The following is a 16,307-nucleotide window of genomic DNA, read 5'->3' as shown; positions in this document are numbered from 1 at the left end:
CAAGTTAGTAGAACTTCGTGATGAACTATGATATGCAAGGGATAATGGAAACGATTCCCAAGCTCTTCTTAATGCAGAACTTGACGAAGGTAGAAATCGAGAAAAACATCAAGTTTTGATGGTAGACAAGACCACTAGTTTCAAGAAAAGGGCAGAGGGAAGAAGGGGAACTTCAAGAAGAACAGCAAGCAAGTTGCTGCTCAAGTGAAGAAGCCCAAGTCTGGTCCTAAGCCTGAGACTAAGTGTTTCTACTACAAAGGGACTGGTCACTGGAAGCGGAACTACCCCAAGTGATTGGCAGATAAGAAGGATGGCAAAGTGAACATAAGTATATTTGATATACATGTTATTGATGTGTACTTTACTAGTGTTTATAGCAACCCCTCAGTATTTGATACTAGTTCAGTTGCTAAGATTAGTAACTCGAAACGGGAGTTGCAGAATAAACAGAGACTAGTTAAGGGTGAAGTGACGATGTGTGTTGGAAGTGGTTCCAAGATTGATATGATCATCATCGCACACTCCCTATACTTTCGGGATTAGTGTTGAACCTGAATAAGTGTTATTTGGTGTTTGCGTTGAGCATGAATATGATTTGATCATGTTTATTGTAATACGGTTATTCATTTAAGTAAGAGAATAAATTGTTGTTCTGTTTACATGAATAAAACCTTATATGGTTACACACCCAATGAAAATAGTTCGTTGGATCTCGATCGTAGTGATACACATAATCATAATATTGAAACCAAAAGATGCAAAGTTAATAATGATAGTGCAACTTATTTGTGGCACTGCCGTTTAGGTCATATTGGTGTAAAGCGCATGAAGAAACTCCATGCTAATGGGTTTTTGGAATCACTTGATTATGAAACAGTTGACGCTTGTGAACCATGCTCATGGGCAAGATGACTAAAACGCCGTTCTCCGGAACTATGGAGCGAGCAACTGACTTATTGGAAATAATACATACTGATGTATGAGATCCGATGAGTGTTAAGGCTCGCTGCGGGTATCATTATTTTCTGACCTTCACAGATGATTTGAGCAGATATGGGTATATCTACTTAATGAAACACAAGTCTGAAATATTTGAAAAGTTCAAAGAATTTCAGAGTAAAGTGGAGAATCACGTAACAAGAAAATAAAAGTTTCTACGATATGATCGCAGAGGTAAAATATTTGAGTTACGAGTTTGGCCTTCAGTTAAAACAATGTGAAATAGTTTTACTACTCACGCCACCTGGAACACCACAGCATAATGGTGTGTCCGAACATTATAACCGTACTTTATTAGATATGGTGCGATCTATGATGTCTCTTATCGATCTACCACTATCGTTTTGGGGTTATGCATTAAAGACAGCTGCATTCACATTTAAAAGGGCGCCATCTAAGTCCGTTGAGATGACACAATCTGAACTGTGGTTTGGCAAGAAACCAAAGTTGTCGTTTCTTAAAGTTTGGGATTGTGATGCTTATATGAAAAAGTTTCATCCCGATAAGCTCAAACCCAAATCGGAGAAATATGTCTTCATAGGATACCCAAAGGAGACTGTTGGGTACACCTTCTATCACAAATCCGAAGGCAAGACTTTTGTTGCTAAATTCGGAGTTTTTCTAGAGAAGGAGTTTCTCTCGAAAGAAGTGAGTGGGAGGAAAGTAGAACTTGATGAGGTAACTGTACCTGCTCCCTTATTGGAAAGTAGTTCATCACAGAAATCTATTCCTGTGACTACTACACCAATTAGTGAGGAAGCTAATGATGACGATCATGTAACTTCAGATCAAGTTACTACCGAATCTCGTAGGTAAACCAGAGTGAGATCCGCACTAGAGTGGTACAGTAATCCTGTTCTGGAAGTCATGTTACTAGACCATGACGAACTTGAGAAGTATGAGGAAGCGATGATGAGCCCAGATTCCGCGAAATGGTTTGAGGCCATAAAATCTGAGATATAATCCATGTATGAGAACAAAGTATGGACTTTGATGGATTTGCCCGATGATCGGCAAGCCATAGAAAATAAATGGATCTTCAAGAGGAAGACGGACGCTGATAGTAGTGTTACTATCTACAAAGCTAGAATTGTCGCAAAAGGTTTTCGACAAGTTCAAGGTGTTGACTACGATGAGATTTTCTCACTCGTATATATGCTTAAGTCTGTCCGAATCATGTTAGAAATTGCCGCATTTTATGAAATCTGGCAAATGGATAAACAAAAACGCATTCCTTAATGCATTTCTTAAAGAATAGTTGTATATGATGCAACCAGAAGGTTTTGTCAATCCTAAAGGTGTTAACAAAATATGCAAGCTCCAACGATCCATCTATGGACTGGTGCAAGCATCTCGGAGTTGGAATATACACTTTGATAAGTTGATCAAAGCATATAGTTTTATACAGACTTACGGTGAAGCCTGTATTTACAAGAAAGTGAGTGGGAGCACTACAACATTTCTGATAAGTATATGTGAACAACATATTGTTGATCGGAAATAATGTATAATTTTCTGGAAAGCATAAAGGAATATTTGAAAGGAGTTTTTCAAAGAAAGACCTCGGTAAAGCTGCTTACATATTGAGCATCAAGATCTATAGAGATAGATCAAGACGCTTGATAAGTTTTTTCAATGAGTACATACCTTGACAAGATTTTGAAGTAGTTCAAAATGGAACAGTCAAAGAAAGAGTTCTTGCCTGTGTTGCAAGGTGTGAAATTGAGTAAGACTCAAAAGCCTGACCACAGCAGAAGATAGAAAGAGGATGAAAGTCATTCCCTATGCCTCAGCCATAGGTTCTATAAAGTATGCCATGATGTGTACCAGATCTATTGTATACCCTACATTGTGTTAAGCAAGGGAGTACAATAGTGATCTAAGAGTAGATCACTGGACATTGGTCAAAATTATCCTTAGTGGAATAAGGAAATATTTCTCGATTATGGAGGTGACAAAAGGTTCGTCGTAAAAGGTTACGTCGATGCAAGTTTTGACACAGATCTGGATGACTCTAAGTCTCGATCTAGATACATATTGAAAGTGGGAGAAATTAGCTAGAGTAGCTCCGTGCAGAGCATTGTAGACATAGAATTCGCAAAATACTTACGGATCTGTATGTGACAGACCCGTTGACTAAAATTATCTCACAAGCAAAACATGATCACACCTTAGTATTCTTTGGGTGTTAATCACATAAATGATGTGAACTAGATTATTGACTCTAGTAAACCCTTTGGGTATAGGTCACATGACGATGTGAACTATGGGTGTTAATCACATGGTGATGTGAACTCTTAGTGTTGAATCACATGGCGATGTGAACTAGATTATTGACTCTAGTGCAAGTGGGAGACTGAAGGAAATATGCCCTAGAGGCAATAATAAAGTTATTATTTATTTCCTTATATCATGATAAAAGTTTATTATTCATGCTAAAATTGTATTAACCGGAAACATAATACATGTGTGAATACATAGACAAACAGAGTGTCACTAGTATGCCTCTACTTGACTAGCTCGTTAATCAAAGATGGTTATGTTTCCTAACCATGGACAAAGAGTTGTTATTTGATTAACGGGATCACATCATTAGTTGAATGATCTGATTGACATGCCGGTAACGATATTGAACTAGGTATAGGACACCGACGATCGAATCTCGGGCAAGTAACATACCGATGACAAAGGGAACAACGTATGTTGTTATGCGGTCTGACCGATAAAAGATCTTCGTAGAATATGTAGGAGCCAATATGAGCATCCAGGTTCCGCTATTAGTTATTGACCGGAGACGTGTCTCGGTCATGTCTACATTGTTCTCGAACCCGTAGGGTCCGCACGCTTAAGGTTACGATGACAGTTATATTATGAGTTTATGCATTTTGATGTACCTAAGGTTGTTAGGAGTCCCAGATGTGATCATGGACATGACGACGAGTCTCGAAATGGTCGAGACATAAATATTGATATATTGGAAGCCTATGTTTGGATATCGGAAGTGTTCCGGGTGAAATCGGGATTTTACCGGAGTACCGGGAGCTTACCGGAACCCCCCGGAAGGTATATGGGCCTTAGTGGGCCTTAGTGGAAGAGAGGAGAGGTGGCCAGAGATGGGCCACGCACCCCTCCCCCCCTTGGTCCGAATTGGACAAGGAGAGGAGGCCGGCCCCCCTTCCTCCTCTCTCTCCTCTTCCCCCCCCCCCTCCACGAATCCTATTCCAACTAGGAAAGGGGGGAGTCCTACTCCCAGAAGGAGTAGGACTCCTCCTGGCACGCCACACCTTGGCCGGCCGGCCCCCCTCCCTTGAACCTTTATATACGGAGGCAGGGGCACCCCTAGAGACACAAGTTGATCCACGTGATAATATTCTTAGCCGTGTGCGGTGCCTCCTTCCACCATAGTCCTCGATAATATTGTAGCGGTGCTTAGGCGAAGCCCTGCGACGGTAGTACATCAAGATCGTCACCACGCCGTCGTGCTGACGGAACTCTTCCCCGACACTTTGCTCGATCGGAGTCCGGGGATCGTCGTCGAGCTGAACGTGTGCTAGAACTCGGAGGTGTCGTAGTTTCGGTGCTTTATCGGTCGGGCCGTGGAGACGTACGACTACATCAACCAAACGCTTCCGTTGTCGATCTACAAGGGTACGTAGATCATACTCTCCCCTCTCGTTGCTATGCATCACCATGATCTTGCGTGCGCGTAGGAAATTTTTTTGAAATTACTACGAAACCCATCACCCCTCCCCTCGGAGAGCCCTCTCCGGTGCTCCCACCTGTGGGGGATGCGTCTGGTGACACCCTGGTGCTCGTCGCCCCGCTTCCCCCGCTGGTGGCTCCCAACGCCCACCCCACTTCCCCTGCCTCCCCGACTTCGACGCTGGCCATGGTCATCACCTCTCCGGTCTCCGCGATCCCTCCTCAGACGGTGGCGTACACCAGGCGGCCCCGCTCCTCCTCGACGCCGGTGACAGCGTCTCGCCGCTGCGCCCTCCTCGATGCGGTCCGCCCGGCCGATGCCTCGTTTTCGTCCATCGCCGAGCGTGCTGAGATCCGGGCGGCTGCCCGGAACCTCGAGTCAGGTGTGGATTCCGCCCTCCCCAGTTCTTCCTGTTGTTCCTTTTCCGCACTTGAGGCCGTTCCTCTTGGACACCTTGCCAAGGTGGCCACTGACTCGGCCATCGTTTTCAGGGGGGAAGTGGGTCCCTCCTTAGAGCAGATCACCGCCATTAGGGCTCGCGAGATCCTGGATGGTAAGCTGGCTGAGACTCGGGCTCGCCTGCGTAGGACCCCTAAGGACCAGACTGCCTGTGCCGCTGTTCAGGCCCCTCCGGTGGTCGACGGGGCTATTCGTGGGCGCACTCGGTCCTGCACTGCTGCTCTCCGCGCCCAAAGCGCATCTCATGTCCTAGGGTCAAGCAGCCCCCCGATGGGGGCTTAGATGCGGGCCCTTTTTTGGAACATCCGCGGCTTCGGTCATGATGGCCGACGCCGCCAACTAGTCGAATACATGCGTGACGAACACATTGACATCATTGCGATCCAGGAAACCTTGCGTACTGAGTTCTCCCTCCATGAGCTTGACTGCCTCGGCTCTCACCTCTTCGCCTGGCATTGGCTCCCTTCTAGTGGGACCACGGGCCACTCCGGTGGCATCCTTTTAGGGGTTAAGGATGCCACCTTCGAGGTGGGCGGCATGGACCGGGGCGAATTCTTCATTAGCATGGAGATTCTTGAGCGAGCTTTGAACTTCAAATGGGAGGTCGTGGTTGTCTATGGTCCGGCGGATCACTGCCGTTCCCCGACCTTCCTTGCGGAGCTCCACCAAAAGATCTCCGCCTCCCTCCTCCCAGTAGTTGTGGGCGGAGATTTTAACCTCATCCGTTCTCCGGACGAGAAGAATAATGATAGGATTAACCTCCCCTGGATGCAGTTGTTCAACGACTGGATCGCGGAGCTTGGCCTCCGGGAGATCGAGCGGACGGGGGTGCGATTCACCTGGACTAACCGCCAGGCCGACCCGACGCGATCCGTCTTGGATCGTGTCCTAGTTTCCCCAGAGTGGGAATTGAGGTGCCCCCTGACCTCGCTCCGGGCGATTACACGGATTGGGTCTGACCACGTCCCTCTCCTCCTATCCTCTACGGACGAGCGCCTCTCCCCCTCCTGCCGCGGTTTAGGTTTGAGTCCTTTTGGCTCAACCAGGCCGGCTTTCGGGATGTGGTCTCTGCTCGTTGGACTCTTGCTCGCACCTCTCCCCATCGCTCCATGTCCGCCGTTGACTCGTGGCACTTCTGCGCCAAGCTTGCCCGCCAATTCATGAAGGGCTGGGGCGCTAATCTTGGCCGTGACCTCCGCGAGCGTAAAAGATCTCTCTTGTTGGCTATTCAGGCTCTGGACGCCCGGGCCGACTCCTCCGGGCTCTTCCCAGATGAGTGGATGCTGAGATATGATCTTGAGGATCAACTCTCCTCCATCTACACAGATGAGGAGGCATACTGGAGGTTGCGTGGTACCCAAAGATGGGTGCTCCGCGGCGATACGAACACTGCATATTTCCAGGCGGTTGCGAATGGCCGACGCCGGAGAAATTCCATCCACTGCTTGTGGGAGGATGATGCCCCCCTTGTCCGCCCCGCGGCCATTCGGGCTCATGTAGATGGCTTCTACAAAGCCCTCTTTACCCCCACCCCTCGGGGTGGGGCTAGTCTCGCCCCCGACACTTGGACGGGGGTGGAGTTGGTTTCCGACGAGGCCAACGCGGCCCTTGTTACCCCCTTCGCCGAAGAAGAGGTACTCGCGGACATTAAAGGAATGAACCCCTCCTCGGCCCCGGGTCCGGATGGCTTGCCCGTTACGTTCTTTAAAACGTTCTGGCAGACAGTCAAACCTGAGGTCATGGCCCTCTTCGAGGAGTTCTATTCGGGCTCTATGGACCTTGGACGCCTCAATTATGGGATCATTACCCTCATCCCAAAGGTTCCGAGCGCCTCTGATATTCGCTAGTTCCGTCCCATCACCGTGATTAACGTGATATTCCGGATCCTGGCCAAAGGGTACGCCAATAGGGTGACCCTGCTTGCTAACTCGATCACTCATCCAAACCAATCGGACTTCATCCAAAGCCAGTTTATTTTAGATGGCGTGTTGGTCTTCCATGAAGTCCTTCACGAAGTTCGGGTGAAATAACATCGCGCTGTCTTCCTGAAGCTGGACTTTCATAAAGCTTATGATACTGTGCACTGGCCTTTCCTTCAGGAAGTGCTGCTGTGTAAGGGCTTTGACGACCGTTGGGTGACTCGCGTGATGCAATTAGTCTCCTGTGGGCGGACCGCGGTGAACATCAACGGTGAGATTGGGCCATACTTCCCCACTCTCTGTGGGGTGCGTCAGGAGGACCCGTTCTCGCCGTTCCTGTTCAACATGGTGGTCGATGCTCTGGCCGCCATCCTGGACAAAGCCAAGGGTGCCGGCCATATTCACGGCATTGTCCCCCACCTAGTCGGAGGGGGAGGGGTCTCCCTCCTTCAATACGCGGATGACACCATAATAATGGTTGAAGGTTCTACTCAGGACGTGGCTAACCTGAAGTTCCTCCTCCTATACTTCCAGTAGATGTCGGGCCTAACGATCAACTTCGATAAGAGCGAAGTGATGGTTCTTGGTTACCCTCCGGTGGAAGCTCAGGCTATCGCTGACCGACTTAACTGTCGGCTGGGTTCTTTCCCCCACGACCTACCTGGGGATCCCCATTAGTGATTCGCGCCTCACCGTGGCGGACCTTCGCCCCACGGTGACCCGTATGCAACATCGCGTCGAGCCTTGGAAAGGGCGCTGGCTATCAAAGGCTGCGCGTGTGATTCTCATCAACTCCTCTCTCGCCAGCCTTCTTTGGTACCTCATGAGCTTTTATAGCCTCCATGAAACGCTGCACACAGAAATTGCCAAGTACCAATCCAGGTTCTACTGGGCTGGCGAGGATGACAGACAGAAGTACCATATGGTCAGTTGGCCGGACATATGTAAACCCAAGGACCAGGGGGGTCTGGGGATTTTGTCCTCCCGACGCATGAACATCGCCCTCCTGACACGGTGGCTATGGCGTATTGCTAATGGTGACGGAGGGCTTTGGCTCACCATCATCCGGAACAAGTACCTCCGTGGACATCCTCTGGCTTTCTGTCAGCGTTCGGGCGGATCCCAGTTTTGGTAGGCCGTCATTCAGCTGCTCCCTGTGCTTCGCATTGGCACGTCCATCTCGGTTGGGTCTGGGTCCGCGAGCATGTTCTGGTTTGATCGGTGGATCGGCGACACCCCTCTGGCCGCCAGCTTTCCCGAGCTCTTCGCCATTGTTGTTGACCCGCGGGTCTCTGTTGAGACGGCCCTTATTAACTTAGGGTGCCTCGCGTTTCGCCGCCCTTTTGGCCCGCCCGAAGTGGCCGCCTGGGATGCCCTCCTCGAGGACATCGCCCTTCTCCCGATGAACGTCACCGACACCCCGGACGCCATCTCTTGGCGCTTAGAATCTTCCGAACGCTTCTCTACTAAGTCCCTATACGCGGCCATCGCGCCTTCGCCCGCCCCCGGGCCCTTCAGTTTGATCTGGGATATCCGCCTGCCACTGAAGATTAGGATCTTCCTTTGGCAATGGATCCGTGGACGCCTCCCCTCCGGAGTCGAAGTCCTCAAGCATAACGGACCTGGAGATGGGCTTTGCCCCCTGTGCGGCACGGTGGAGGACGCTAACCACATCTTCTTCGCGTGCTCCACGGCCCAGTTTCTTTGGTCCAGTTTCCGCGAGACGGTTGGTGGGCAGTGGTGCAATTCCAATTTCCCTGACCTTCTCATAGAGATCCATGCCTCCCCCCTCGCTACCGACATATCCGTTGGCTCTGCGTAGGGGTCCTCGCCTGGACGCTATGGACTGTCCACAATAAGCTTGTCATCCAAAAGGTCACTCTCAGACGTGCTACTGACGCCATTTTTAAAATGTGTGGGTACCTGCAGCTTTGGCGGCCTCTTAGCCACCCTTAGGATCGGGACGTCATCAACACCCTCCTCGTCGACCTTCGGTCGCTCGCCTTCCACCTGGCGCCACCGCTTCCGCCCCCCCCCCCCCCCCCGAGCCCGACTAGATGCAGTCATTTATTTCTGTTTTTGGGCTTGTTGAGCTGTGCCCTCAGCATTAACCCTTATGGATCCTGTGTTCTGTTTGAACTTGGTGTGTGTGTGTGTTTGAACCTCTGTGGATTGTTGGCTTGGGCATGTGCTTTATAATATAAAGCTGGGCGAAAGCCTTTTTCGGTAAAATGATGTTGGAGACAGGTCCCATGAGACCATAGCAATAACCAGCCCTGAGAAGGTTGCAATGGTGCTGTTTGCGCAAGCTATCACTACTAGGAAAAGGCCTACTGATGGCGCACTGGTTTTGCCTACTAATGGCGCATTACCAGTGCGTCATTAGTAGCACGCCACTAGTATATGGCGCACCAACTAGTGCGCCATTAGTATGTAACAGCATGCGCCATTAGTGTGCCTCCCGGGGGGCCATACGTAAGCATGGCTTTGTCATACTAATGGTGCATTCTCTGTTGATGCGCCATTAGTATCCTTTGGCATACTAATGGCGCACCTGGTGGTGATGCGCCATTAGTATGAATATTTGGTTTTTTTTCCTTTTCTGATTTTTGCGCAGGTTACAAAATATATTATTAGACAGAATATAAAATATATTATTAGAAAGAATATAGACAGCAGCACACAGCAACATCAGATTCATCGAATACAATAGAAGATTAGTCTTCGAATACAATTCGTCATATTAGTCTCCGAATTCAAAAGACCGAACAAAGATAAAACATTACAAGTCTCAAGACCGCGAGTATCGAGTTTGTCGGAAGTAATACTAATCCTAACAAGTCCTACTAATCATCATCATACAACTTCTACTCGTTATTCATAACAAGTCATACGATCATCATCTTGATAGTCTTCGAACCAACCCTACTTAATTGTTCTTAGCACATGATCATCAGTATTAGGCAGGACCTAAATACCCTATTTAAGCTAAAATAGCATAAAACAATATAGACCCTGACTCTCCATTATGGAGAATGGAGAACATCCTGTCTCCAATTCTTGCGCTTCGCTTCCTTTTGCTTCCAAGAAGCTCCTTACGACTGTCCATACATTTTTTCCATCCTTTGATTTTCATGTCTCCACTTCTTTTAGAAATCTCGTATGGACAGTTGAGATTCGTAGGACGACCTGGTTGTATGTTCAAAACATTAACACTACCTTTCAGATACATCATATGAGGCACACAATTCTCTGGGATTATCTGTTAAAAAACATAGTAATAACTTCATAGTTAGCAATGATGTACTAGTTTTAGAAGTATGCAAAAGATGCACGGATGTCGTAATAGTAAAAATCTTACCAGGGTATCTCCATGGTAGTTACCGTAGTTGAACACATGCACTAGTGGCACGTATTTACCATAATGTTGAGGAGTTTGTTTGTGGATAGTGTAATTCTCAATGTCAGTACAAAATCCGACCAGATGATTTTTCTCCTTATAAGTTGTTAATTCGGAGCCATCGGTGTAGTGGGTTTTGTCTACCATCTCCCGCACATTATTTGAACAATAAAAATAAGCTGTCAATGGAAATAAGCTGTCAACTATTTTGAAATAAACAATATAAATTAGCTAATAACTATGTTTGAGAAACTCACATAGCGGTAGAACTGGAGGCGTATCAACAAGGACCCAAATGTCCATATTGTCTTAGTTGATGTCAGGATTACCAAGATCCATGGTGATAAGCATACCCTCATCAAAACCATACATCTTGCAAAATGCTTCCCAATTTTTGCAACCAAAATGGGTTACGCTCTCAGTATTATATAGATTTACTTCAAAGTCCACATCGTGATGAGCCCTTAGGTGAATTTTCTTTGTTTCAGAAATTTCATGGTCTTCAAAATCCATCCTCTCCAAGACATAGCGTCTTGCATGGCATGGGATAAGCTATACTCGAATTGTAAAAGATAAAAATTACACGTTGAAATAGTTGAAGTCATGCTTAATTATGAAAATAACACTTGTCGTCGTTGTGTACCATTTCAACTTCGAAGGTCTCCTCGAGCTTAATGCTGAAGCGCCGATCATCGTCCAGGTGAGGCATGTCGCACATACCTCGATTGTCATGGCACCAGTCGCACTCCGCCGGGAGACTTTCCTCGGCCGATGATGATGACGACATATCCTGGGACAGCTCCCAGAATTGCTTGCCGCCCGAACCACCGGCCTCATCGTTGTGGGCCATGTTTCGCTTTAAATAGGAAAAAAGTTTGGTCAAAAAGTTGGTTATTGTCAAGGAACAAGATCATGGTCTCATCATTTAGGGTTTGTCAACACTGAGGCACCCTAAAAGCCTAAGCTTTCATCATTTAGGGTTTGTCGACGCCGAGGCACCCTAAAAGCCTAAGCGTACATCATTTAGGTTCTCATCGACACCGAGGCATCCGGGGCAGCCAAGTTAAGTTTTCATCATTTAGGGTTTATCGATGCCGAGGCACCCTAGGTTGGGCCTAATCACTTGGCACTAATCACTTGGCTCTATTGCCACCTATGGTTTAATACAGCAAGAATAAAGGGGCAGTTGATCCTACTTAATTAAGTACTAAGATACCCCGGCCCATGCATTAGTAGCAAGTACCCCATATGTCCGATTTTTAGCGAAGTCATGCTAAAACTCACGGAAAATTTCAGCATGACCTTTGCTGAAAATAGGACATATGGAGTACCCGAATTTGCCGGAACGGAAGTTAATCGACATTCCGGCAAACTCAAGGGCCTCTCGGGGTACCTGCAAAATCATCACGACACGAAGGGCCTCTCAAGGGCCTCAAGCAGCAGCGGCCCTTCACGAGTGAACTCAATGAGTGTGAACCAACAGAGTGTGGGTCACCACAATATGCTTGCAAGTAATTTTTCTGTAACTAAGGCACAATATGCTTGCAAGTAAATCACAATATGCTTGCAAGTAATTTTTTTGTAACAGTCTTGCCCCTATTTGAAGGACAAGCAAATAGATACAATGGGTAGCTTTGGCACAATCCTAAGGCACAATCCTTTGACTAATTCATCACTGTAGGCCGGCATGAAACACACTCCTCCAAAAAAGCCTAAAATTCCACTATTATTGCATGTAAAAAAGCCTAAAATCCACTAGTATTGCCTCTAAGAAATCCTTAAAAGTCCACTATTATTGACAATCAAAATATGATCTGAACTGTAAGGAGTTAACTGAAAAATGAGTGTTAACTGAAGTTTTCCAATACAGATCATAACTGAAGTTATTCATAGAATATAGTGACATCAAATGCAGTTAATTAGTCTTAATTGAATCTTAGTAAGGTTCATTCTGAAGTCAAAAGTCCCCAAACAGTGAAAGGGAACAAACAAACAAAATGTTCGGGAAATTCCAAAAGAGTCTAAAGGTATGGGTTGGTTTTTGGTTCCAATTTGAAAACCCAAAATTTCATCAACACATTAATTATAATTTGTTTGTGCAAATACTTCTCTCAGGCAGCCACACACATCTTTCTTCATCCAATTTTCCCTACAGCATCATTGAACATCTGAAACTTACCAGCTCAACTTGAGAAAAAAATGGATAGGCACGGACATTTGTGCTTTTTGCCATCTAATCTAATCTACCTCTGCTTGATTAACTATTGTTTTGGTTTTCACTTTGTGCCAGCCCATTAGATTAGTTGGTAAAGTACATGCTTCATCTTACATTCCCTACCTGTGTGTACATGCATTTGCAGGCTTTCAAGTAAAGATTTTCAACACTCTGGGAGGTGGCAGTACTACTGTGCTAGTGTGCTAGTACTGGTTTTTATTCTTTGGAACCTTCTACTTATGAAGCTCTCTCAAGTAAAGATTTTCAACTAGTAGTACATTTTTGTATGGTGCAAAAGTCCAGCAGCACTAGAACTGAACTGATTGATCTATACATGTTGTAGGAGGAGCTATATCATTTTCTCCATGGGGAAGGAGGAGAGGGAGGAAGGAGGAAGGAGGAGAGGTACCTGGGCGGGCGCGGCCGGTCGCCGGAGGGGTTGGGGTCAGGGTTGGGGTTGGCGGCGGCGGCGTCGAAGGGATGGCTCGATTGGTCGTCGGGGAGGCCTCCTGGGCGCCTCGGTTGGCCGTGGGGAGGCCGGCGGCCGCAGTCGTCGTCCTGCACCCCGTGCCCGGACTGAGGTAGAGGCGGCGCAGGGCAGGGGCCGACGCGGGGAGGCTGTCGGCGACGCGAGGTCGCGGAGGCGTCGGCTATGGCGGAGCTGCAGTGGTGGGGGGCGCGGGGGCGGCGGCGCACGTAGGGGTGGCGGCGACGTGGGGCGGGGCAGCGCGCGGGAGGGTGGGGGGACTAGATCTGGCGAGAGGGAGGGACGAAGGGGTCGGGCTAGGGGGGAAGATTACTAATGGCGCACCCCTGAGCGGTGCGCCATTAGAATGTTTTTTCTAGATAGCAATGGCGCATCCCAGAGCGGTGCGCCATTAGAATGTTTATTATTATTATTATTTTTGTTGCTATTATTTAATATTTTTTTATAAAAACAGTAATAATTTTTTTATGAATATGAAAAAATATCATCAAATGGGGGTGCTCGGCGGCGGTGGAGCGGGCCGGGGAGGGTGCGGTGGGTCGGCGGCGACGGTGGAGCGGGGGAGGGTGCGGTGGGTCGTCGGCGGCGGTGGAGCTAGCGGGGGAGGGTGCGGGGGGTGTTCGGCGGCGGTGGAGCGGGCCGGGGAGGGTGCGGTGGGTCGGCGGCGGCGGTGGAGCGGGGGAGGGTGCGGTGGGTCGGCGGCGGCGGTGGAGCTAGCGGGGGAGGGTGCGGGGGGATCGAGATCGAGATGAAGGGGGATAGCGATCGAAATTTAAAAATATTCATCAAATTTGAAAAAATATTCATGAATTTGAAAAGTGCCCATGAAATTTAAAAATATTCATGAGTTTAAAAATATTCATGAGTTCAAATTTGATATCGTACGCCTCATAGGTCATCAGGTTGTGCTCAGCGCCCTGTGACAAGGCGAACATGAGTTGTTCTTCCGCGTAAGAATCTTCATGTAAAGGGTACGACAGAAGCTTCTGCTTGAACCAACGCGTGAAACATGAGTTGTGCTCTTTACTAGTGTAAACAACGAGTGAAACGCGTGAATCTTGAAGTAAATATATATATATATATATATATATATATATATATATATATATATATATATACTAATGGCGCACCGGGTAATAGTGCGCCATTACTAGTTTAAACTAGTAATGGCGCACTGTGAAACGATGCGCCATTAGTAGTTTTGCAAAAAAAAGAATAAAAAAAATTACAGTAATGGCGCACTGTCTGCTTGATGCGCCATTACTACTTAGAACTAGTAATGGCACATCCTCGGTCTGATGCGCCATTAGTATGTATGGAAAAATGAAAAAAAATAATTTAATACTAGTGGCGCACCCAGTTTCTGATGCACCATTAGTGTCTTCCACACTAATGGCGCATCACCTAATGATGCGCCATTAGTATATAGTAGTGGCGCACTGCTTTCATGATGTGCCATTAGTATCAATCCTATCTATAACCCTTTTTCTAGTAGTGTATCCCTAGGCAGCTTAGAAAGTGCCTCTAGATAGAGCATGTGGATCTTGTCGAGAAGCAACAACTTAAGAGACTCTGTGTATCTAAATGTCACAGTCACATCGATCTCTACCTTCCCATGTGCAACGCTCACCATAGATCCTGTGTCCCCGTAAGGCGGCTCGACCCTCTTTCTCTTCTTCTCCTGTCCATCATGGAGAGGTGAACCAGCAAGATCCCTCTTCACCTCCTTTCCATCACGGAGACGTGACCCAGCAAGATTCAGCGGACGCCTTATGGCCATTTGATCCATGACTTTAGGCTCTCGCCTGAGCAACAGCTCCAGGCGCCTTATAGTTCGAGGGGGCAGGCGATGCACCTGCAAAAGGTTAGAGACCTTGCTCAGCCGAGATACCGCCGATAGCGACGCGTTCACCAGGATGGCTGGTTCAGGGTGCCTTGCAGAGGTAGCGGCACACTCCAGGGCAATCTTGGAGGTAGGAGATGTAATGTCGAACACGGGCTTGTTGTGAATCTTGGCAATGCTAGACGCTGAGCACGACTTGTTACGATCTTGGTCGATGAGATGCACGGCGGCGAGAAGGTCAGCCCTGGCCAGGCGCAGGTAGCGCAGGGCTTCCGTCTCCGCGAGGTAGCGGAAGTGGAACAGGAGGAAGCTGACCAGACCTTCCAGCGACAGCCGCGCGATGGTCATGGCGTTCGCCATGTGTCTGGGCAGCAGTATCCGGAAAATTCTGCGATCCCGAGTGTCAGTGGAGATCTTGGAGAAGATCGACTTTCTATTTCTAGTAGCCCCTTGTTGACTCTCGGTGCTGGGCAACCGCTGCGAGTAGGCGATGGTGTTCAGGATGATATTGGAGACTGGGTCGAGGAAGCCGAAGCCCACGCCGGCCTTGAGAAGGCAGGGAGCCAGCGCGGGCATCCTCTTTACAGGCAACCGATCGAGCGCCGCCTTGTAGAAGCCATGGATATCATCGAGCAGGAGGAGTATGTCCTCCTTCACGGTTTCTGGTGTAACGTTATCAACATAGCCGTCGCCGATGCGGCGGACAGGCTTGCCATACATGTGGACGGACGGACGGGCGTACTTGCTCTCTTCTCCGGCGAGGGCGGATGCTACCTGATTCGTTCGGATTTTGGTGGTGCAGGGGGTGGGGGAAGGGCGGCGATTAGAATAGGGGAGGACGAGGCCTGGAAGAAAAACCCTAATAAGAAGAACAAGGTGCACCGCACAAAACTATACTCAGAAAAGTCGAAAATTCGTTTCTGATCGAGGGAACAGCTGAGGCCGGAATCTCAGCCGATGGTTGTCCTCGCGATGCACGTGTATATCAGTATTCCTGAGCGTATGCGTCTCTTGTTTTTTCATGGTACTAGTAAACGCACACGTGCAATGCACGTACTAACTAATACTCCATATATATAGTCAAACATATTTCGAACCTCAAAATTTAAATTGTTGCATGTCGTGAAACAACATAGCTCCGTGTCAAAATGCAAAAAAAAAACTAATTTCAAACATCAAACTCCAATAATGGGAACAATCCAAAGTTACCAATTGAATGGTGTTCATCTCTTGATCAAACAGTGTCACCTTCCATAAAATTTACATTGCAAACCTGGTAGAC

At 47.8% G+C, this 16,307-nt stretch overlaps 1 pseudogene; it reads right to left on the bottom strand.

Annotated features, from left to right (window-relative positions):
• LOC147979141 (uncharacterized) overlaps positions 1 to 15,745 on the bottom strand; it is a 50,849-nt pseudogene extending 35,104 nt beyond the window's left edge.
• Between the last annotated feature and the right edge of the window lie 562 nt (positions 15,746 to 16,307).

The sequence above is a fragment of the Triticum urartu genome, chromosome 3A, assembly GCF_056163025.1.
Source record: "Triticum urartu cultivar PI428250 chromosome 3A, HENAU_Tu73, whole genome shotgun sequence".
Lineage (NCBI taxonomy): Eukaryota > Viridiplantae > Streptophyta > Magnoliopsida > Poales > Poaceae > Triticum > Triticum urartu.
Note: the sequence above shows the minus strand (reverse complement) of the source record. Positions and strands in the feature narration are given on the sequence as shown.